Genomic DNA, 24,751 nt, shown 5'->3' with positions numbered 1-24,751 from the left:
TTAGTTCTAATTAGTAGTCGATAATATTAGTTTGTTAAAGGAAAAATCAAAAGATGTTTAGAAGTGTCATTTGGAACAATTACACGATTCTAGTCTAGATAGATACTCAACTCCCTTTCTAGCTCCCTGAGGAATTCGATCCCGACCCTCATATCAGGTAAAAGCTATTGCGTCTCACTCTTCCTACGTTGTAGTAGTGCAGAGTTGGCAGCGATCAACTTTTTGGCGCCATTACCAGAGAGCTAATGGTTTTGACTATCTATTTAGTTAGTTTTGTGTATTGTTCTTCTTTCCTTCTTTTTTACTTATGTGTTTGTTTCATTAATCAGGTACCAACATGGCTTTAAACAACGCTAATGATCCTTTTGGAAACGTGATAACGGGGGATGAGGTAGATGATCTTGAGCAAAATGAGGTGCCTCTTGCGCCTCAAGGTCAACGAAGAGGCCGGAATGCCAATACTAATCCAAATGATAATATTCCAGACACTTCCCAGATTCCTCCAAGAGTGGATCCTAGAGTATTACCGAACCAGGGCTACGCAAGTGCTATTGTCCCACCCCGAATCCGGGCGGGCAACGTTTAGATAAGCAATGTGATGTTGACCTTACTTGAGCAGCGTGGGTACTTTACGGGTGCTGCAAATCAAAATGCCTACAAACATCTCAAGGGGTTCGTAGATACATGCTGGGGGATCAAATAGACGAATGTGTCAGAAGATGCGTTGAGATTGTGACTTTTTCCGTTCTGACTTCGGGGAAAAGCATTGGATTGGCTCGAGAGATTCCCCAACCATTCCATCACAACTTGGGATGAGTTGGCGGATAAGTTTATTGTCAAATTCTTTTCTCCTAGTCATATGGAGGCACTTCGAGATAAAATATTGGCCTTCAAGCAAGAGCCAATGGAACCTTTGCATGAGATTTGGGAGCGGTATAGAGCGATGGTGAATGAATGCCCAAATAATGATATGACTGAGGCCATGATCCAAATAACCTTCTACCGGGGCATAAATACTACAAATAAATACATTGTTAACCAATTGGTCGGGGGCAATTTTATGAAGATTTCTTATGAGGAGGCATGTGATATACTTGATGAAATAGCGGACACTTCTTCAGCATGGCAGAGTAGAGCAAATGTGCCTCAAGGTGACCCTACGGTTATCCATTTGCACAAGAAATTACGTGATCACGAACAAGCGATAGCTGAGCTTACTACCACGATGAATCAATTGGCTAAGACACAGTTGCAACAAGTTCAGAATCCTCGCCAAGTGAATGCCATGAAGGGTATTAGTATGCTTGTCAACAAGAGAAGGCAAAGGAGGCAACGAAATCAAGGAAATTCTGAGCAATTTGTTGATGAATATGATGGGTGTCAAAATGATGGTTATGATGACCAAAGTGAAGAGGTATAATATGTCAACAACTATCAAGGCAATAGAGGCAACCCTTCAAACCAACAATGGAAACCCCAAGGAAATTGGGGCAATCAACAACAAAGTGGTGGCAATTGGAACAACAACAACTAAAACAACAGTTGGGGCAATCAAAACAACAACCAAGGCAATTGGAATGGAAATAACAACAATTAGGGCAACAACAACAATCAAGACGGGTAAAACAACAATGGAAACCAAGGCAACCGAAGGCAAGGCTTTCAAAGGCCCCCAATGTACCAACAACCGAACAATCCACCACTTTCCCTTCTCATGGTCCTAGTTCTTCTGGTAATGATATGAGCAGAATTGAAATGATGTTCGAGCAGATGATGAAGAGGAATGCGGATTCGGATGCACAGTTAGCTTCTCACAACACCTCTATCCGAAACTTGGAGGTGCAATTAGGTCAAATCTCTCAGTCATTGAATACTCGCCCGAAGGGTGCTCTACCAAGTGATACGGCAGTAAACCCAAAAGGTGGGAACAATCATGTTATGGCGGTCACAAGAAGAAGTGGGAGAGGCAGTGATGTGAATGCCTCTAAGCAAAAGCAAGTCGTGGATGATGATGTTGAGTTGCAAGATGACGAAGTCCCTTTGGTAGTTGAAGAAGTGGTTGATGAAAATGTGAACAATGAAGTGAGGACTGATATTGAAGAAGTCGAAGTGGAAACCCAAAACGATGTGAACCTGTCTAGGAAACATATAATTGACATGCCGGAGCCAGTTATGCCAAAAGCCAAGGCTCCTTTGCAAAGACCACCCCCACCTTATCCTCAAAGGCTCGTGAAGCAGAAGAATGATAATCAGTTTAAAAAGTTCATTGACATGATGAAGAGCTTATTATTAATGTGCCTCTAGTGGAGGCACTTGAACAAATGCCGGGTTATGCAAAATTCATGAAAGACTTGGGTACAAAGAAGAGTTCTATGGATTGTGAAACTATAAAGATGACTCACCAAGTTAGTGCTATAGTGCATTTAGTGGCCTCGAAGCTTGAAGATCCCGGTGCTTTCACCACTCCTTGCACCATTGGGAGTGCGGATTTTGCCAAAGCTCTTTGTGACTTGGGAGCTAGTATCAATTTGATGCCCTACTCGGTGTTCAAAACTTTGGGTATCGGGCAACCTAGGCCAACTTCAATGAGACTTCAAATGGCGGATCGATCGATAAAGCGACCTTTGGGCATTATTGATGATGTGCTTGTCCGGGTGGACAAATTCATATTGCCGGCCATCTTTGTGATTTTGGATTGTGAAGTGGACTATGAGGTTCCTATTATCTTGGGTAGACCTTTCCTTGCAATGGGGAAGGCATTGGTTGATGTTGAAGCGGGTGAGCTCACTTTCCGAGTGGGAGATGAAAAGGTCATTTTCCACGTTTGCAAATCTATGAAGCAACCCAATAGCACCGAGGTGTGCTCATTTGTAGACCTTGTCACAACAGTGATTGTGGATGATACCAGTGCTATGATCAACATGGAAGATCCTCTTGAAGCAGTGCTCTTGAACATGGATGTCAATGATGATGCTGGTAGAGTGGAATGTGTCAATGCCCTACATGGGATGGGCTCTTATTCTTATGAGCCGAGGAAACTATCTTTGGATCTTGAAAACCGGAAAACTCTGCCAACAAAGCCATCAATTGAGGAGCCACCGGTGTTGGATGAATTCTTGGGTTCAAATTCTACTTTACTAGTTATTCTTTCTTCTTGCCTTACTAACATGCAGGTTGAGGCCACTTTGGCGGTGCTTCAAAAGCGAAAAAGGGCAATTGGATGGACTGTAGCTGACATTCGGGGAATAAGCCCCGCATTTTGCATACACAAAATCACCTTGGAGGAGGATGAAAAACCTTCCTTGGAGCATCAAAGAAGATTAAATGAGGTGATGTAAGAAGTGGTGAAGAAAGAGGTTATCAAGTGGTTAGACGCCGATGTGGTTTATCCTATTTCTGATAGTTTTTGGACTTCTCCGGTGCAATGTGTGCCGAAGAATGGTGGTATGACTGTGGTGACCAATGACAACAATGAACTCATTCCTACTCGCACGGTCACCAGGTGGAGAGTATGTATGGATTACCGGAAGCTAAACAAGGTGACCCGAAAAGATCATTTCCCATTGCCATTCCTTGACCAAATGCTAGATCGTCTTGCGGGGCGTGATTTCTATTGCTTTTTGGATAGTTACTCGGGGTACAATCAAATTTTAATTGCCCCAGAGGACCAAGAGAAGACAACTTTTACATGTCCTTATGGCACATTCGCTTTCTCTCAAATGTCGTTCGGATTGTGTAATGCTCCGGCGACCTTCCAGCGATGCATGATGGCTATTTTCACCAACATGGTGGAGGATATCTTGGAGGTCTTCATGTATGATTTCAGTATGGTTGGGGATTCTTTTGATTTGTGTCCTAAAAATTTGGATAGAGTATTGGCCTGGTGTGAAGACACCAACCTTGTTCTCAATTGGGAAAAGTGTCATTTCATGGTAGAAGATGGTATAATGTTGGGTCATAAAATCTTAAAGCGACGAATTGAAATGGATAAAGCCAAGATAGAGGTAATTTTGAGGCTTCCTCCCCCTACTTCTGTCAAAGCAGTGAGGAGTTTTCTTGGGCACGCGGATTTTTACCGGAGGTTCATAAAAGATTTTTCCAAAGTGGTACGCCCTTTGTGCAAGTTGCTAGAGAAAGATGCAAAGTTTTTGTTCGATGAGAGTTGTATGCAAGCATTTGAGCTTCTCAAGCTCAAGTTGACTTCTAGCCCCATCATTACCACACCAAATTGGAGCTTGCCTTTCGAGCTCATGTGCGATACTAGTGACGTTGCGGTTGGGGCTGTTTTGGGCCAAAGGATCAACAAGATGTTTCATCCGGTGTACTACGCAAACAAGACCATGAATGAGGCTCAAAGGAACTATACAGTCACTAAGAAAGAGTTGTTGGCTATAGTGTTTGCAATGGAAAAGTTTCAACCATACCTTATGGGGGCCAAAGTTATAGTGCACACCGATCATGCCGCCCTTAGGTACTTGATGACAAAGAAAGACTCCAAGGTAAGATTGATGAGATGGATGCTACTACTCCAAGAGTTTGATCTAGAAATTGTGGACCGGAAAGGTAGTGAGAATCAAGTGGGGGACCACTTGTCCTGTTTAGAGGAGGAGGGGAGGCCTTGTGATGGACTTGAGATCAATGATTCATTTCCCGATGAACAACTCTTTGCGGTGTCAATGAAGGATATGCTATGGTTTGCCGATGTTGCTAATTACCTTGCGACTGGAATAATCCCGTATGAGCTCTCTTCTAACCAAAGGAAGAAGCTCAAGCGGGATAGTTTGTATTTCTTTTAAGATGAGCCATACTTGTTCAAGATTTGCACGGATGGTGTGATTCGTAGATGTGTCCCGGAGGAAAAACAATTGAGTATCTTAGAGGCTTGTCATTCTTCACCCTATGGTGGCCATCATGGTGGGGCGAGGACCGCCTCGAAAGTTCTTAGTTGTGGATTCTATTGACCCACCTTGTTCAAAAATGCGGCCGATTTGGTAAAGAGGTGTGATGAGTGCCAAAGAGCGGGCGGAATTTCAAAAAGGGATGAGATGCCTCTAAACACCATTCTTGAAGTAGATATCTTTGAGGTTTGGGGCATCGATTTCATGAGTCCATTTGTTAGTTCTTGTGGGAATACTTACATTCTTGTGGCGGTTGACTATGTCTCAAAATAGGTTGAAGTCGTGGCTTTGCGTAACAATGAAGCCCGAAGTGTTGTTGCATTTCTTAAAAAGAGCATCTTCACAAGGTTTGGCACTCCTCGTGCGATTATTAGTGATGGAGGGTTTCACTTTTGCAATAAAGCTTTCGACACGTTGCTTTCCAAGTACGGTGTCAATCATAAGGTTTCTACCCCTATCATCCTCAAGCTAGTGGGCAAGTAGAAGTCTCCAATAGGGAAATTAAGAGCATCTTATCAAAGACGGTCAATGCTAATAGGACCGATTGGTCGAAAAAGTTAGATGACGCTCTATGGGCTTATCGGACGGCTTACAAAACTCTTATTGGTATGTCTCCGTATCGGTTGGTGTTTGGGAAAGCTTTCCATATTCCGGTTGAGTTAGAGCACAAGGACATGTGGGCATTGAGGAAGTTGAATTTGAATGGGATGTTGCGGCAAATCTTCGTGTTGAACAACTCAATGAGCTCGATGAGTTTAGATTCCATGCCTTGTATAAAGACAAAATGAAATACCTTCACGACAAATATGCTCGGAGTAAGGAGTTCAAGGTCGGAGATATGATTCTCTTGTTCAATTCCCGCTTACGTCTATTTCCGGGTAAGCTAAAGTCAAAGTGGAGTGGGCCATTTGAAGTTGTGTTTGTGACCCCATTTGGTGCTCTTGATCTAAGGAACAAAAATGGTGAAGTTTTCAGAGTTAATGGGCACTGGGTCAAGCATTACCTTGGGAAGTTTGATGACAGCTACGTGGTGGCGCTTCTTCATCTAAAGTAATGTGATGGTAACATGCGTCGTGCCGCGACGTTAAATCAGGCGCTTCTTGGGAGGTAACCCATGTCTTTTTCTTCTTGTTTTCCTTGATTTTCTTTCTAGTTTAGGTTTGATTTTCGGGACTAATTGGCTGTGAGATGTTGCGGGATTGTGTTGATACAGTGCAAAACATGATGAACAAATTCAACAGTCTCTGAAGTTGCCAGTACGGCCACACTGCACTTTGTGCAGTTCGCACTGGTATAAACCAAGTGAGGAACTCTCTGAAGTTTGCCACCACGGCCGCATTCCATTTAGTGAGGACCGCGGTGGACCTCCGTGGTCGCGGTCTATTTTGTGCGGATCACGGAGGTTTCCTTCTCAAACTTCTTCTAAACAAACCCAACGCGGTCCGCGGTCCGTTTTGTGCGGCCGTTCTGGTTAGTAAGACGGGGTCCCACATGTTTTTCTATAAATAGACCACAGGGGTCACCGGTTACCCTTTTCGAAAAATTGATTCTCAGAGACCTAAAAAAATTACTGTTCATCTTCCAACTTCTTCGTACTAGCTTGTTTGCATTGTGTTTCTTCACTTCTTCTCAATATCTGGTAAAAATTCAACCTCTTCTTGTTAGTTTAATTATTTAATTTCATTTTATGTCCTTTTCTATTAACTGTGTAGTCTTCCCCCCCCTAATTCTTCAATGTTGGTGTTAGTTTAGTTTAACTGTTAAGTTTTATGTGCCTGAGGAGTATTATTAACTGGATAATTGAGTAGGGACATTAATTAGGCAAAAACTTGAACTAATTGCAAGATTTGAGAACCTTAACCAATGCCCTGACTTGGCACCCTCCACGGACCGCGGTCATCTTTGTGCGGTCTGCGGTGTTGTGATGCGGTCCGCAGTAACACTTTGTGCGGACCGTGGTGAGGATTTTCAGGAAATTGACCTCTTTCCCAGTGCGGCCGCATTGCATTTTATGCTGTCCACGCTCGCCAACCGCTGCCGCGGTGCTACTTTGTGCGGGCCGCGGTGGTTAGATTCAGAGAAGTGGTTCCATAGACCTTGCCTCAGTGCGGATCGCGGTGCACTATTTTTGTGTCGCGCTGCACTGTTTTTGCAACATTTTCTGCAACTTGTGGCTTCTGTTCTGCAATTCATTTTCCACATCTATTTCACTGTCTGTGTTGATACTAACAAAGCTAGATGTTTGTGCTTGCAGACAATGGTCAAACAAAGAGGCAAATGCTCAAAACAACCCGGCCGAGGTGATTCCTCCCGGGGAGGGAAGCAAAGGTTGGTAAAACTCACTCCCCGAGCTAGAAAAACATAAAGAACATGAGGAAAGCAATCAAAGCGGCTGACAGAGCCATTGATAACTCGGGGAGAGAGTACGAGCCCTCCCGGGAGCTCTCTTCGGATTCAGTCCCACTATACATCCCGTATCCGGAGAGGGCCATAAATAGAGACACTCCTCCCTCTTCCCCCGATGCCCAAGCTTCAGTCAACATTTCTTCTGGGTCGTCTGAGGGCTCAGCAGCAGGTAGTAGGGAAGAATACTCTACCTTTCCCATAACTTCAATATTTAGAGAGGGTGCTAGAAGTGATGAGGGAGATGAGGAGGTACCTGGGGGTGGTGTGCCTCAGGTTGGGGGTGTTGACTGGACTAGAAATCCCATTGTTTGGGAAGATAGATTCGTCAGCCAGGTGGCGTTCCACAAGTTTAGGGAATGGTGGCCGTCACGAAAGTTGATTCTTGAAAGGAGCTTCATTGACAGAGACCTTCTACCCCTACACCCCAATGTGCATAGACAGTTTCGAGCTCGAGTGGGTTGGGAGCACTTTATAGATAATTGTGTGAAGGCGAATGAGCACATGGTCAAGGAGTTTTATAGCAATGTGGCCCACATCTTGAAGGGCACCAAAGTGACCAAGGTGCGAAACAAAAATGTGGTTTTTACCGGAAAGGCGCTGAACGAATACCTAAGCTTCAATGAAGAAGATGAGTCCCTTTACAATGAAAAGTTGGCTATGGGTGAGGAGGTTCATCCGTGGTTAGCTTTATACCTGGCAATCCCGGGTATTGTTCTAGAGTGGTTGACAGCAGGGGCCAAAATCCTTCGGAGGACCCTTAACTTTGAGGCTAGGGGGTGGTTGACTTTTGTGTGCAGCCGCCTTGACCCCACTACCCATGATCAGACTATTCCACTTGCCCGGACTGTTCTTGTTGCATCTATTATGGCAGGATACCCTATCAACGTGGGCAATGTGATGTCCCGCGTCATTTCTGCAGTGGGGGTTGAGCATGACCGGAACTACCCTTTTCCTAACACCCTCATTATGTATTTTCGGGACCTGGAGGTGGAGAAGAAACATTTTGACATCAAGGTCAAACCTGTGGCTCCGTTTTCATGGTATAGTTTGAATGGGTCAGACAACCCCAAGGACAAGAATTACAAGCTGTCTGTTTCTGCCCCAACTGGCCAGTGTGAAGAGCCAGTTGCGGTAGAGCCCTCAACTGAGTCGGCCTCCACAGTTGCTAACATGTCTCCCGGACCTTTCACTACTGCTGGTCCCTCTACTTCAGCTGGCCCGAGGATTCCATCTTCCCGGGCCCATCCTATCACTGCCCACCAGCTGAGCTAGACACTTCATAGCTTGAAGAGACTGCTTCGTCCAGGTTGTCTACATTGACCTCCACCATTGCGGCTCAGTCGGCACCACAACCAATGCAGGTGCCCCAGTCTATCGAGGATTCACTTAAGGAGATTCTTGCCAACCAGCAGAAGATCCTTGATTCTTAGGCTGCCTTAGCTAAGGCAGTGGATTCACATTGCAAGGCGCTGAAGGAGCTTTCCAGGGAGCACAAGAAGCTGCGCAAAACACGGGCTTCCAAGGAGTCTGTGAAGGAGCTTAGAGCGGATGTGGACAAACTGAAGGCAGACCAGCTACCTTTAGACTTGCTATTTGAGGATCTAGCTCCAGCAGCAGTACCAGCTGCAGAGCCACAACAGGAGCAGACACATAGGCTTCCAAAGAAGAAGAGGAATCTCCCTAGTGCAGATGAGGCGATCATCCAGTTGGCGGACCCACCGGAGACTTTCTCCAGTCAGCCACAGGATGTACCCGATATTAAGCCTGTCCAGGTCCAGGCCCCAATCCGAGCAGCTGAGCAGTAAGAGACCGGGAACCAGTCTGAGGTTCCCAAGCATACAGAGGACCTGGGGACCACTGATGATCCTATGCAGACGGACACAGTTTAGGGAGTCCTCATATCCTTCCCTTATACTTTTGGTGCTTATTTGTTTAGTTGGCATTGGGGATAATGCCAACTTTTATTTGAGGGCGTGCGCCCTACATTTTTGGATGACTGTATATATTGTTACATTTTATGTCTTTTTGATATCTATTGGTCTGTATATAACTTTACATTTAGCTACTTTTATCGCATTCTTTTATCTTCCCTTTGGTCTGTATATAAAGTTACATTATTGTATATATTCATCCCCCGATGTATATTCAAATCCCCTATTGTAAATATTCATTCTATTTTCTATTTTTGTAAAACAAATTTGTTTTTAGCTTCATAGATAAGCTCGTAGCTTTTTGTTTCATTTTTGGAGCTTTCAATAAGCCTTTGATTTTCTTAATGCTACGGTTCTTTCCAAAGGTGGAGTATTGTGTGAACCGGGTGGCTCTTCCCGATGATGGATGGCGTGACAACCTTCTTAAGGGTTTGAGTCCATTTTTGTTTCTATTTTTGGTAGCTTGTAGTTAAGGTTTCCTCAAGCAAAGCTTCAGTTAGTCCTAACACAGTTGCCTTTGATCCCATGGTCAAAGACAAGTCATTGTGTTTAGGATGGTGAAAGTCGTGACCTTGAGACTCTTGTGTTGACCAAACAATCATTATGTGTTCTTTCGGGACCATTGTGTGCTCAAATCATCTCTAAGGTTGTTGTGGGTCCTCGACTCTATGTCTTTAACAATCTTTGAGCTTGTGTGGTGAGAAATCGAATTATGAGTCCAAGTCCCGAGCCAATGGTCTTGAACTTGCCTGAATGTTTGTAGAGGCAAAATCGAAATTTGACTTGAGAAATGAGTATAGGCTCTCCTTGATCCAAATGATAGTTGAACAATTCCATAGCCTACCAATGATATAATCCCTAGTTAACCCTTTTGAGCCTTAAACCTTTTTCTTCCAAGAACCAATGCTATAAGCCTATACCCGTTCGAAAATATACCCTCTCTTGGCACCCGATCTTTCCTTGAGCAATGGCAAAAGTCTAAGTTTGGGAGAGAGACGAGAAAGGGAACAAAGTGGTAAAAGGTACAAAAGTGAAGAAAAGGAAGGCAATAAAAAAAGACAAAAAGAAAGCCCAATGTGAAAAAGAATAAAAAGGGATTCAAGAAAAGCAAAAGAGAAAAAGGTGTGGAAAAAGTTGAAAAAGGAGAAACGTTTTGAATTGCATAAGAAAGAGCGACAATGTGTCTCTCTAACCCCTTAGAAAGAAGTGAGATACTCAAAGAGTCAAGAGAATTGTGCCAAATGAATAAAAGAAGTGCTTAAGGGAAGATGGAATCCATTTAGACCAAAACATTCCCTACCCTGAACCAAAAGCCTTCACATTGACTCCACAAAAGCCCTATATGATCTTGAGTTGAATGACGCTTGCATTAGTGGATACTTACATGAGGAGCAAGCATATGGTACTTAGAGCCGCACTTGTGACCTTTCCTTGAGAGAGACGAGTGAATTCCCATTAACCTCGGTTTGTGTGCTAATATTCTAAAAAGGTGAGGTTTGCTTAGGGAGAGTTGAGGATGTGTGAGTTTGGGTTCCACAATTACCAAAGTAATTGAGAGAGGCTTTTGATGTAATGAGTCAACTCTTGATGCTCTTGTGTCACACTTGATCCATAGTTTTTCAAAGTTTATATGTTGTTAATGATTCATTCGTATTGAGGGCAATTGTTAGTCCCAATTGATGCTTGTTGAGGTTACTTTAGGATAGCTGGAAATACTTGGATTTTCCCTTAAGGGGTAGGTCTTATTTTATTTGCTTGAGGACAAGCAAAGGCTTAAGTTTGGGGGAGTTGATAACTTGGGAATTTAACGTGTTTCATGCTCCTTCTTGCTTATGCTTTGATTATAAATTGTTACAAAATAGTCCCAAAAGGCTCATAAGTTGTGCTTGATTGCAGGTTTGATCGACAAAGTGACGAAATGTCAAAGATCGGCTCAAAAGGAGTGAAACATGCTCAAGTATCAAAGACAAAGTAAACTGAGGGCAAACAAGCCTAGTGCGGACCGTACAAAGTCGAATGCGGCCGCACTAGGTGATTCAGAGAGATGGCAAAACCAGGCTTCAGGCAACGCGGCCGCAATACACATTGCACGGTCCGCTGTGAAGGTTCTGCGGTCGTACTACCTTTTTGTGCGGTCTGGCGAAGAGAGATTCAGAGAGATGGAAAATGCCAAAGTTCAAGCCATGCGGTCTGCGGTCATGATTGTGCGGACCGCGCTAGCTACCTCTGCGGCCGCGGTCCATTCTACGCGGCCCGCAGAGCCCAAGTTCAGAGAGCCCAGAATTGAAGTCCAAGAGCCTAGTGCGGCCGCGATCCATTTTATGCAGCCCGCACTGACCCTGTAGGGGTATTTTGTCCTGTTTTTCCAGCCTTGTATAAGTAGAACATTTTACCATTTTTAGGTCACCAGCTATTTTCTGAACAGAGCTGCGCTCATGAGAAGACCATCTGTAGCCAATTTGGGCATTTTTACTTAGTTTTTATCATTTAATCTTTGTATTTACTTTAGCTTTTAATTAATATGTCATGTTCTTCATCTATTTCTCTATTTTCTTCTTCAAGCATGAGTAGTTATGGGTTGTGGCTCAACCCTAGTATAGGTAATTGATGGGTGATGCCAACTAGGGTTAGATTGACTATAGGTGTTTGCTGTTTGGGATAATTTTATGATTTAATCTATGAATTGGTGGGTGCAAACACTGGTTTGTGCTAAGTTGACTTGGCTCTTTTTGAGAAAGAGAGCCTAAGTCTCCAAAATTAACCCAACAAGAAATTGGGATGGACTCATGAGAAATGATAGTCCCAATTAAAGGGTTAAGCCTCGAGAGAGTAATTACCCGACTTGAACCCTAGTTGCTTGAGCTAATTTGCCTACACATTCGGTCTTGAGAGAGTCAATTGGGCAATATCACTCTCTCTACTGAGAGGTGTGAGAGTGGGTAATGCAACGGTTATAGCATATTTCCCCAAACATGTCAATCGAACCTTAGAAGAATTTACCCGTCAATTAGCCACCTAGGTGAAAGTCACTACCCTAGTGCCTTTCTACCCATTAGATACAACTCTAGCAATTTTCTCATTAGAATAATTTAGTTCTAATTAGTAGTCGATAATATTAGTTTGTTAAAGGAAAAATCAAAAGATGTTTAGAAGTTACATTTGGAACAATTACACGACTCTAGTCTAGATAGATACTCAACTCCCTTCCTAGCTCCCTGAGGAATTTGATCCCGATCCTCATATCGGGTAAAAGCTATTGCGACCCTCTCTTCCTACGTTGTAGTAATGGCAGCGGAGGACGACGTAACCTGGGCCTGTAGTCGTGCATTTTCCGCCTCCAAGGCCGCGACTCGATCTCCCAGAATCGATGTCTCCTGATCAATCGTTCCAATGCGTTCCTCAAGCCTCGCCTCCCTAAGGGTAGCTGTCGCTCTCTCCGACTCCTGTTCAGATTGGAGCACGTGGATGGTGTCCTCCAAGGCCGCTGCCCTCGCCAAAGCCTGAGACCAAGCTCTCTCAATGTTCTCCAAACCGTCGACTTTGCTCTCCATTGCGGTCAATTTTCTCATCCACTCTGTACTCATCGCCTCAACCTTGACCAAGTTCTGGTCCATCTCTGACTGCATTGAACTTAACCTACCCTGCAAATGTTCACACTCTGTCGCGATCCCCTTGCCTAACTCTATCTCCTCATCCTTGATGCGAAGCTGCTCCTCGAGTTTGCTCTTACTACGGATCATTTGCATCAATTCCTGGTCCCTTTTTTCTAACTCCTCGCCGAGAGCCCGATTACGGGGATCCGTCCTCAACCGCTCATGCATCTCGCGACATTTGTTGTGGTAGCGACGGTACTTCTCCAGCATCTTCAATAAAATCCTTGCCCGGACGTTGGCCCTGCGAATGCTTTCTACCTCCACCATGTATGTCTGAAAATCATAAGGACGGGGTTAAACTAATACTTTCGAATAGGGGGAAAGGCCTAAAGCAAAAACAAAATGCAACGTACCCTCAAGCCCATGACGGCCACCTCATCCCTCAATTCAGCATCGGGGATATCCCGAAGGGACTCATTCTCAGCTTCTAAACATAAAAGGCAGAATTGCGGCACCAGATCCTCCCCCTCCGTCAAGAGGTTAATGCCGGAAGGGATCTGAAGAATACGATCCGAGCCCCTCGCGTGAACCACCGAATGAGTAAGGCCCTCCTCGAACATCATGACATCATCAGGATCCAGGTTTGACTCTGACTCATACTTGTTAACCATCACGCCTTTTCCCCTTTCCGCTGCCGAAGGAGGAGCACGATCCGCTGCAGAAGAGGAGGGCACGTCTAAAATCACAATAATGGCGCCAGAGGTCTGGTTCTCTACCACGACAAGGCGTTGATCGGCAGTAACAACAGGGACTTTTGGCTGAGCTACGGCGGCAGCCGGAGTTTCCGAGCGCTAACTGTCGGCGCCAATTTCAACAATTCGTTCCGCCTCTATGGGAGATGCCACAACAACACCATCTCCTAAACCCATCGGGGGAGAATCATCCAGTGAATCACTGTTAGAGGCGCCATCTCAAACTCTACTCTCCGTCTCTTCGATGGCCCTTCCTCCTCCCCAGTCGATGGTGACTCGTTTGTAGGATGGACGACACTGGTCGGGACCTCGTCCTGAGAAGCGGCCCTCGCTGGAGTAACCAAGGCTGCGGATTCAACCGAAGCAGCCCTCGATGAAGGGCGTGCAGCAGGTACAATGACAAGACGAGCAGATGTGGCCCGCTGGCAAAAGGCTAGCTGAGGGGCCCTTGCTCTCCACACCCTCCCTGAAAATGATGAACGCAATATAACATACTAAACAACAAAAAAGGGGGAGGGGAAACAGTAGATAAGGACGTCATCTCACCTGTAAGAGGCCTGCGTCCAAACCTCTCATGGAAAGTCGACCAGGTACGAACTACCACTGTGTGGGGAAGAATGGCCTCCACCCATTCGCGAATCCCTTCAACAGGCGGCGGGGGCAATCTCTCAGCTGCAGAAAAACAAAACAGTTTAGCATCTGCGGAAAATGGTCGAACATTTCATTAATTAAAGATGCAAACTTACGGGCAAAGTTCCATCTCTCTAGGAATCTTGTCGGGTCCACCACAATATGCTCGGTCCGCACATAAAAGTAATATTCATAGAAACGATGATTGGTTCTATAATCCATCTTTACCACTAGACCCTTTGATCCCCGAGGACGCGCATGAATCATCGTACCTCGAATCAGTTATGGAGCAAAAATGCTAAGCATATGGCCCAAAGTAACCTCACGACCGGCAAGTTCTGCATATTTGAGCAGCATGAGAAACAACTTGTACAAATAACGAGAAAGCTAGGCAGGGCATACCTCGTAGTAGCGGCAGAAATCTACCACCAACATGGGGAGAAGAAGTAAGTACTCTACAATGAATGGGTAGGCGTAAAACACACAATATTCGGGGCGGTCGAAGTGAATTCTGTCGTCCCGCTCCGCCGGTCGAATCTCGATGAAACTGGGGATTCCCCACTGTTCCCTCAACTCAACAATTCCCCTTTCCCTCACAACGGAAGCGACATGTTCTGGCTCCGCTCCACCACCGAAACTGAAGTCAGTCGCGTCCCTCCCTGGGCGAGGCAGAATTTCATCTACCGAGGTATTCTCCTCATCCTCTACCGCATCCACATCTCCGGTCGCCTGAATAGAGCTCTCTGTTACCGGATCAGCGGCAGGAAGATTATCACGAGAAGAATCGCCGGCCATTTTTAGCAGAAAACTCTCCAAAAGAAGTGATACGAAGAAAAGATTAAAGGTTGCAGTGAGCGAGAAGATAAGCAAGAATTTAGGGTATCAGAAAAAGCGATATCTGAAGAACTCATTCAAACGAATGATGAAGTGAATTACTCAAATGACAAGTTCCCCTATTTATAAGAGACATAAATTCCCCGAGCACGAAACCCAAGAGTCGCCATTTGAATCTGATAGGGCACGATACGTTTCAGTTTCCCAGGAACGTGTGCCATAATGGTGGCATCCACGAACTAACGCTTCATTGCGAACCAGCGTTTCGATTCTGAAACCATCGCAACGGTCCATGAGTATCGAAACAACACCTCCACTCCGCCAAAAAGTCGACAAAACACGACTAAGGAACAGAAAGTTGGGGGTTCGACTATGCTGCAAACATGATCCTTCCGTCGAGCCCGACAAAGGACGGCCCCGACAGACGGAGGGACTAACTGTATTGGTCAAAATTTGACCACCCCGACCAGGCTGCCCACAACCCCCATTTTAGCAATTGGGTAATGAAATTCAATAGAGTCCACTTCATTTCTCCTCCACAATATCCGACAAATCAAAAAGAGCAACGCCTGAAATCACGACCAGAATGCACCGTTGGCCCGAGCGCGTCAAGTCACGCTGAGGGTGAAGGGATTTAAATTATATATATATAGACCAGGAAGGCTTTCAAGGGAAGAGGGTTCTCCATTTTTTACCCACAGAAGGAAAATAAGAACGAAGCTCCATTCTTGTATCTTGTCAAAAAAAAAACAATTGTAATATTATTTCCTCAGAGACTGAGGAAGAAGGCAATATTGAATCTTAACGAGATTGTCGATATTTTCGTCATCCCCTACACATTTATTATTATGAAATCTCTTGGTCTGGAATCAATTAAGTTTGACTACGATTTACTCCTCATATTTGATTGATTTGTCCAAAAAGAGTCTAACATCTTTTGAGTCAAACAATAACAATTCATCATAAAAAATTTCTACTGCAATGAAGCCTGGATCTTTTATTCTCGTGGATTGTTAGGCCCTCAAATATCTTTTGATGAATAGGTCCAACATAAACGACCTTGTTTTTATTTTATATGATATTCACCGCGCTTAATTCTTTAAGCTCGAGAGACTTGCTTTTCTGCTTTTAGCTTAGATAAAACTTGGTGCAATTCATCTTTTGGCATTAATATGTAGCACTTGGCCTTATATTTGTTTGTTATCTTTGTATTTTAACTCTAGGGATAAACTATGAACATTGGGGTTGAATTTATGCATTTGCATGTCTGATAAACAACACGCCAACGAGTGTGGTGTCTCACACATTTTCACTATGCTTATCATTCACTATGATCTCAAATATTGATGAATTGCCACATCCACTAGAGATTGAAGAAGTTCTACATTCATTGCTTAGAAAAATGGCTATACTCTTCGATTCTTTCGTTTCCATACAATCTTAATATCAATAGTTTGTCTGACATCTAAAATTTAGTTGCCCAGCACCTGGGGTTAGGAAAAAGGATAGAAATAAAGAAAAGGAAAACTAAAAAGAATATTTTTGCATAAATTTGTTTACAATATTTTGATGATGTTGCAGGCTGGTGAGGTGCTTAATCAAGTGAATCAATGGGCTGAAAAGGAAACAAGCGGCCTTATCAAAGAAATTCTTCCTTCCAACTCAGTTAACCATGTAACAAAACTTGTCATTGTAAATGCATTGTACTTTAATGGGTCGTTTGGTTGGAATACGATTTATACCAGTATAAGTTATGTCGGTATAATTTATATTGGGATAAGTTATGTTGGGATTAGTTATGCTGGGATTGTTGTTTATTCATTGTTTGGTATGTTGTATTAAGAATGACAATTGCATAATGTTGAATTTGGCAAATCCCACATCGGTAGGTTAGCCTTTTGGTAAGGAATTTTTTCCTATAAAATGAGGCATAATGTTTAGGATTTAAACACACCTCTCATTTGCCTTCTTATCTTCTTAAGGCAGTTGTATCTTCTCTCTTTAGTATTATTTCACTTGTATTTTTGGAGTGGAATAAAATATTGGTTGTGTCCGAGGAGTAGGCAAAATTAGCCGAACCTCGTAAATTCTGGTGTTCAATAATACGTCATCATTGGCATCTTCGCTTATGACAAGAATTGTGTCAAATGCGAAATTTGCGGTAGAAATTTTTGACAGATCAAGACATTTTGGGATGTGGCAAGGCGAGGTTCTAGATGTCCTTTTTCAACAAGGGAAGATCTTGCCATTGAAGAAAAAAGACCAGATGTTATTGGAGAAGAAGATTGGAGAATTATCAACTGTGTTGCTTGCAGTACCATTCAATTCTACCTTGTTAGAGAACAGAAATATCCATACATAAAGGAAACTTCTGCAAGTAAATTATGGAAAACACTGGAGGATAAATTTTTGAAGAAAAACAGTCAAAATAAATTGTACATGAAGAAGAGACTGTTTCGCTTCACCTATGTTTCTGGTACCACAATGAACAAACATATCACCAGTTTCAATAAGTTGGTCACAGACTTACAAAATATGGATGCAACTTTTGATGATGGTGACTTGGCCTTGATGTTATTGGGGTCACTTCCTGATGAGTACGAGCACCTTGAAACTACTCTACTCCATGGGAATGACGAAATTTCTCTCAGAGAAGTTTGTTCGGCTTTGTACAGCTATAAACAAAGAAAGGGAGAAAAACAAAAGGGCGAAGAAGGAGAAGCACTGGTTGTGAGGGGTCATACTCAAAATCAAATGAGGACAAAGAAGGGAAGATCCAAGTCAAGATCTAAACCCAGCAAAGATGAATGTGCCTTTTGTCGAAAAAAGGGGCACTGGAAGAAAGACTGTCCGAAGTTGAAGAATAAGGCCAAACATAACAATGGAAAGGCCATTATGGATTCAAATGTAGCTGATTGTGATGATTCAGACTTCTCATTAGTTACAACAGAGTCATCAACATCATCAGACATATGGTTGATGGACTCGGCTTGTAGCTATCATATGTGTCCCAACATGGACTGGTTCATGGATTTTCAAGATGGAAAATATGGAGTCATCCACACAGCGGATAACAACCCTCTTACCTCATATGACATTGGTTCAATACGATTAAGGAACCATGATGGAATGATCAGAACATTAACAGATGTTCGATATGTACCGAATTTGAAGAAGAATCTCATCTCTGTGGGAGCCCTAGAATCAAAAGGGTTCAAAATTATTGCAGAAAATGGAGTGATGAGAGTATGCTCTGGTGCACTAGTGGTAATGAAGGCTAATCGGAAGAACAATAACATGTACCGCTATCGTGGTAGTACAGTTATTGGGACAACGACAATGACGTCCAGTGACGACAAAGAGGCAGAAGCAACCAGGCTATGGCACATGCGTTTGGGACATGCTGGAGGAAAATCCTTGAAAACTCTATCAGATCAAGGATTGTTAAAAGGAGTAAAGACTTGCAACTTGGAGTTTTGTGAGCATTATGTCAAAGGAAAACAGACAAGGGTTAAATTTGGTACATCGATCCATAATACTAAAGGTATTTTAGATTATGTACACTCTGATGTTTGGGGTCCTTCCAAAACACCTTCATTGGGTGGGAAGCACTATTTTGTAACCTTTGTTGATGATTTTTCCCGAAGAGTGTGGGTGTATACAATGAAGAGCAAAGATGAAGTGCTGAGAATTTTTCTCAAATAGAAGACGATGGTGGAGAATCAAACAGGCAGGAGGATCAAGTGTATTCGCACAGATAATAGAGGTGAATACAAAAATGATCATTTCAATAAGGTTTGTGAAAATGATGGCATCGTCCGACACTTCACTGTCAGACATACACCACAACAGAATGGAGTGGCAGAACGTATGAACCGGAACTTGCTGGAGAAGGTACGGTGTATGTTGTCCAATGCTGGCTTGGGCAAAGAATTTTGGGCTGAGGCAATTACATATGCATGCCACCTCATTAATCGTCTACCATCTGCTGATATTCATGGCAAAACACCATTTGAAAAATGGTATAGAAAGCCTGCTGTAGATTATGACTCTTTGCACGTGTTTGGCTCAACCGCATATTATCATGTGACAGAGTCAAAATTAGATCCAAGAGCAAAGAAGGCTATTTTTATGGGGATTACTTCTGGAGTCAAAAGATATCACTTATGGTGTCCTATGACAAAGAAAGTAATATTCAACAGGGATGTTACCTTTGATGAATCTGCTATAGTAAATAAGGTAACAGAAGATACCAAACAAAATGAGGGTGCTTCTAAGCAGGTGGAGTTTCAGGGAAAATTTATTTTTCCTACACAAGAAGCAGAGGAGGAAACAAATGAAGATTATCCTCTGGAAGAAGAGCCAGTAAAGAGGGAGATTCCAACTCAGGAACCTCAACAACAACTTGAATCAATAGCAACCAGCAGGCCAAAAAGGACAATAACAAAACCTGTTCGTCTCATAGAGACAGTTGCTTGTGTCACCTCAATTATAGCTGATGATGTTCCTACCACTTATAAAGATGCAGTCCAAAGTTCAGAAGAAGATAAGTGGAGGATTGCCATGAATGATGAAATACAATCCCTTCATCAGAATCATACATGGAGATTGGCCAATCTCCCGAAGGGAAAGAAAGCAATTGGATGCAAATGGGTATTTGCAAGGAAAGAAGGATTTCCTAACCAAGAAGATGTTCGCTACAAAGCAAGATTGGTGGCCAAAGGATATGCTCAAAAGGAGGGAATTGATTACAATGAAGTATTTTCTCCAGTTGTAAAACATTCCTCCATTAGAATTATGTTGGCTTTGGTAGCACAATTGGATTTAGAACTAGTTCAGATGGATGTAAAAACTGCGTTTTTACATGGAAACTTGGAGGAGGAAATCTACATGACTCAGCCAGAAGGATTCAAAGTTGCTGGAAAAGAAAATATGGTGTGCAAACTTGAAAAATCGTTGTACGGATTGAAACAGTCTTCTAGACAATGGTACAAGCGATTTGATAAGTTTATGTTGCAGCAAGGGTACAAGAGAAGCAAATACGATCATTATGTGTATTTGCGCAAGCTTAAAGATGGTTCCTTTATATATCTTCTCCTATATGTTGATGATATGTTGATAGCTTCCAAGAATTCGGAAGAAATTGATAAGTTGAAGATTCAACTGAAGTGATGGGCTTTATCTGTTGTGTATTAATACCTTACATCTTTCTCGTATTTCCTATATCTTTTATATTGCTGTTACTTTGTTATTTTATGGTATTTATGCTATGTTATGGATTTTATGGTATTTTATGTTGTTTTATTATGAGTCTATTGATAGTACTAATATAGTGTTTCTTGTTGCCCCTTTGAGCCGAGGGTCTCCTGGAAACAGTCTCTCTGCCCCTCGGGGTAGAGGTAAGGTCTGCGTACATATTACCCTCCCCAGACCCCACTTGTGGGATTACACTGGGTTGTTGTTGTTGTTGTTGAAGATTCAACTGAAGAAGGAGTTCGAGATGAAGGATCTAGGTGAGGCAAAGAAAATTCTTGGCATGGAGATAATAAGAGATAGACGTTCAAATAAACTATGTTTATCTCAGAAAGAATATTTAAAAAGAGTACTACAACGTTTTGGCATAGATGAGAAGACTAAGCCAGTTAGTACTCCACTTGCTCCCCATTTTAAGCTAAGTACTACTATGTCACCAAAGGATGAAGCTGAACGAGAGTATATGTCAAAGGTACCATACGCAAATGTTGTTGGTAGCTTGATGTATGCAATGGTCTGTACGAGGCCTGACATTTCACAAGTTATTGGAGTTATTAGCAGATATATGCATAATCCCGAAAAGGAGCATTGGCAAGCTGTGAAGTGGATTCTACGGTATATTCATAATATTGTAGATGTTGGGTTAGTTTTTAAGCAGGAAGACAATCAGTCTGTAGTTGAATATTGTGACTCAGATTTTGCGGGTGATTTGGAAAAACGAAGATCAACTACTGGTTATGTGTTTACTTTTGCAAAGGCACCAGTTAATTGGAAGTCTACTTTGCAGTCAATAGTTGCTTTGTCTACAACAGAGGTAGAGTACATGGCTATTACAGAGGCTGTAAAGGAGGCAATTTGGCTTCAAGGATTGCTAAAGGAGCTTGGTGTTGAACAAAAAAGTATCACATTTTTTGTGATAGTCAAAGTGCTATTCAATTAGCGAAGAACCAAATTTATCATGCAAGGACGAAGCACATTGATGTTCGGTATCATTTTGTACGAAAAATCATAGAAGAAGGTGGAGTCACGATGAAGAAAATTCATACTACAAAGAATCCTGCTGATATGCTGACAAAAGTGGTGACTGCGGTCAAGTTTTAACATTGTTTGGATTTGATCAACATTGTTGAACACTGAAGATTGAAGATGAAAACACAACCAAAATTTGTTATTGAGAGAAAAAAAATTGAAGATGTGGAATTTTGCCAAGGTGGAGATTTGTTGAATTTGGCAAATCCCACATCGGTGGATTAGCCTTTTGGTAAGGAATTTTCTCCTATAAAAGGAGGCCTAATGTTTAGGATTTAAATATACCTATCATTTGCCTTCTTATCTTCTTAAGACAGTTGTATCTTCTCTCTTTAGTATTATTTCACTTGTATTTTTGGATTGGAATAAAATATTGGTTGTGTCCGAGGAGTAGGCAAAATTAGCCGAATCTCGTAAATTCTGGTGTTCCTTTTATTGTTGCTTTATTGTCTTATTTATTATTTGGTGGCTGTCATAATTTTTGGTATAGTAGTTGTGACTTATTCACACTATATACATTTGGCTTCCGCAACACACAGAGAAACAGGGTGTAGGTTTCACTGAAAGGTTCAAAAATTTGGCGGCTCGAGGCTGAATGAAATTATGAGTACTCCAATTAACATCGGAATAACTTATACCTGATTTACTAACCAAACAGAGTATTAAAATGGTATTAAATTTTTATACCACCTTTATACCTTTTTATACCTCATACCAAACGACTCCTAATGAAGTCTGGGATTGAAAAGTTCAAAGCATCAATGACAAAGAACAATAAGTTCCACCTTCTCAATGGTACTTCTGTTCAAGTTCCCTTCATGAATAGCTATAAGAAGCAATACGTACAAGAATTTCAAGGTTTCAAGCTTCCTTATAAACAGGGTAAGGATAAGCGAGATTTCTCTATGTACATATTTCTACCTGATGCCAACGATGGCTCTAGTAGAAAAGATCTGTTCTGATTCCCAGTTCTTGGAACGTCACCTTCCATATTACAAGGTTGGAGTTGGTGAATTTTGTTATTAATCTGTATTGCGGTAAATAAATAAAATAATAATCTTTCTGAAAATAGAAACAGAAAGTTAGTAGGAATAAATTCTGAAAATCAGTATTTGAACTTTAAATAAATTTTGAAAATGGTATAGGAATAAATCGAGCCCACTGAATACACAGTGTGTTCTTAAGGAAATTATTCGCCTCAAGTACCCGAGGTTCTGGAATATATCCTCCCAGGATAGAACGATTTAACTCACCGGGGTGTTGGTACCAAAAACGCCGATGAACAGTGAACCACTCGAAGGCTGTAAAACACACTGAATTTTTTGTGCAGAAGAAGAAGAAGATTATCAGAAATTTTTGTAAGTAAATATTCTGGGATTTGAAGGAATATTTATAGCCAATTTGGTACTGATTCTGAAAAGATTTGCAACCTTTCAGAACAACCATAGCTGTTGGAACAAGTTTGACACTATTTCAGAACAGCCATAGCTGTTGGAAATATTGCGGGAAAATTAAAACGGATTTAAAATAATCCGGGAAAGAAAACGGGCCAAACCGGACCGGGTCGTGGGTCGCGGATCATGGGTTTGAATATTCGTTAATTAATTAATTAAATATTTGAAAAGAATTTTGTCCAAATGTCGTCGCTCGGCTTGCATTCTTTTAACTCTCTAAGAGCTAAAAGATGAATTTCTCTATATATACACAAAGATTTTCTTTCCTTCTATCAATGAGGGACAAAGTGCATTAAGTAAAATGAACTCATTCAAAATTTCACTTTCCTCCATTTCTTTTCCCGCCATTTCTTTTCCCACCATTTTTCCATTCACACCTCTTTTGTTATTAATAAATAATAACAAAACCCAACAAAGTTCGTATCCCCTAATTCAAATTTTCGTTTGGATTTGCAGCAAAAAAAGTTCTGAAAGCTTGTCCTCGATTTTCCTTTTGATCGTGATGACCTCACCGAGATGGTGGACTCCCCACCTGGCCTTTATGTTTCTGAAATTTTTCACACGTCCCTTATTGAGGTAAATGAAGAGGGGACAGAAGCTGCAGCTGTAACCGCTGCTATGATTGGAATGATAGAAACGAAAGTAGATTTTGTTGCTGATCATCCATTTCTCTTCCTGATTAGAGAAGATAAAACAGGCGTGATACTATTTGTCGGTAGTGTGTTTAATCCTCTCTCAGAGTAAATTGTATTCCACTATATGGGAGGTCGATATGTGCTCTTTTTGCATCTTTCTTGTATTGCTTGGACTTCTTTGGTGCTCAAATTTAGCTCCAACCGCTATCAAGCCCTTTTGTCTTGAGGCAAAAGTGATTTTTTTTCGAAGAGTGTTATGCAAAATCACATTGCAAACTACTTTTCTTCCAATATATTATATACTTATAACATTACATTTCATTTGGAACACAAAATGGTTCCAAATATATTTGACTTTATTTACAAATGAAATATTTTAATATTTGTAACAAGATAAAATAAGTGCTGGTATTGCGCTTGTGAATAAAGGCAACTGCGCAGAGTCCGAGGCGGAGAGTGACTGCGGTTTTGACTGCCTCAAGACTTTGTATTGATCCCTAGCAGATTTTCAATCAGTAAAAGTCAAATAATATTATTCTTTGATGGCAATAGAGGCCATTTAATATAAATATACATAATTTGAATTTAAAACAATGAGTGGTTACGTATCAAAAGGTATAGTTAGTTCAGGTTTTGTAATTCTAGAGGACCCTGAATAAGTTGGACACCATTAAATTGGAAGAAACTAACCCAGATGAGTGTTTGGATAATAAAACTGAGGGTGTTGTCAAGGAGAAAACTCCGACCATGTAGAATAATCGTGACATATCCCTCAAAATTTATTCGGTAAAATTCCAGTAATATTTTAATAAATCATAAATGCAATACCAGCCACAAGTATGTGAGAGTGAAGTCATTATACATGTTATTTTTTGGTTGACAAAATCACTGTCGGAGGAGGATCTTCTTCTGGTCCTCAAAGTACAATAAAAAGTCCAAACTATTAGTTGAAGACATTAAGTCCAGAAACATATGTTGAGGGTATCCAATTTAAGAAGTTTTTCCAGCCGCAACACTTTGCTTGAAAGCTTGCGCATGCATTTCTAAGAAAGAAAGAAGGCCAAACGTGCCAAGAAAATTCAGTACTTTTCTGTTAAGCCAAGTTTATTCGATATAGGGTCACGAAAAGATGACTACAAGCTAATTTTACACTTCGGGTGTGTTTGGTATAACGGAAAATGACTTTGTAATGTTTGATACGTAAATTAAGGAAAATGACTTCCCAAGAGTATTCATAAATAATTTAGATATAATAAACATGAAGTCATAAACTTTCAAACTAACAACCTTCCGGACCCACAAATTTCATAAACTTTCGAACCGCTAAACTTTCAAA

General features: G+C 41.8%; 1 pseudogene; it reads left to right on the top strand.

The window, feature by feature from the left end:
- Positions 1–16,616: 16,616 nt before the first annotated feature.
- Positions 16,617–23,528, top strand: LOC107794112 (serpin-ZXA-like; annotated as a pseudogene).
- Positions 23,529–24,751: the final 1,223 nt, after the last annotated feature.

The sequence above is a fragment of the Nicotiana tabacum genome, chromosome 7 (assembly GCF_000715075.1).
Source record: "Nicotiana tabacum cultivar K326 chromosome 7, ASM71507v2, whole genome shotgun sequence".
Classification (NCBI taxonomy): Eukaryota; Viridiplantae; Streptophyta; class Magnoliopsida; order Solanales; family Solanaceae; genus Nicotiana; species Nicotiana tabacum.
This window is presented reverse-complemented; position numbering and strand designations above follow the sequence as displayed.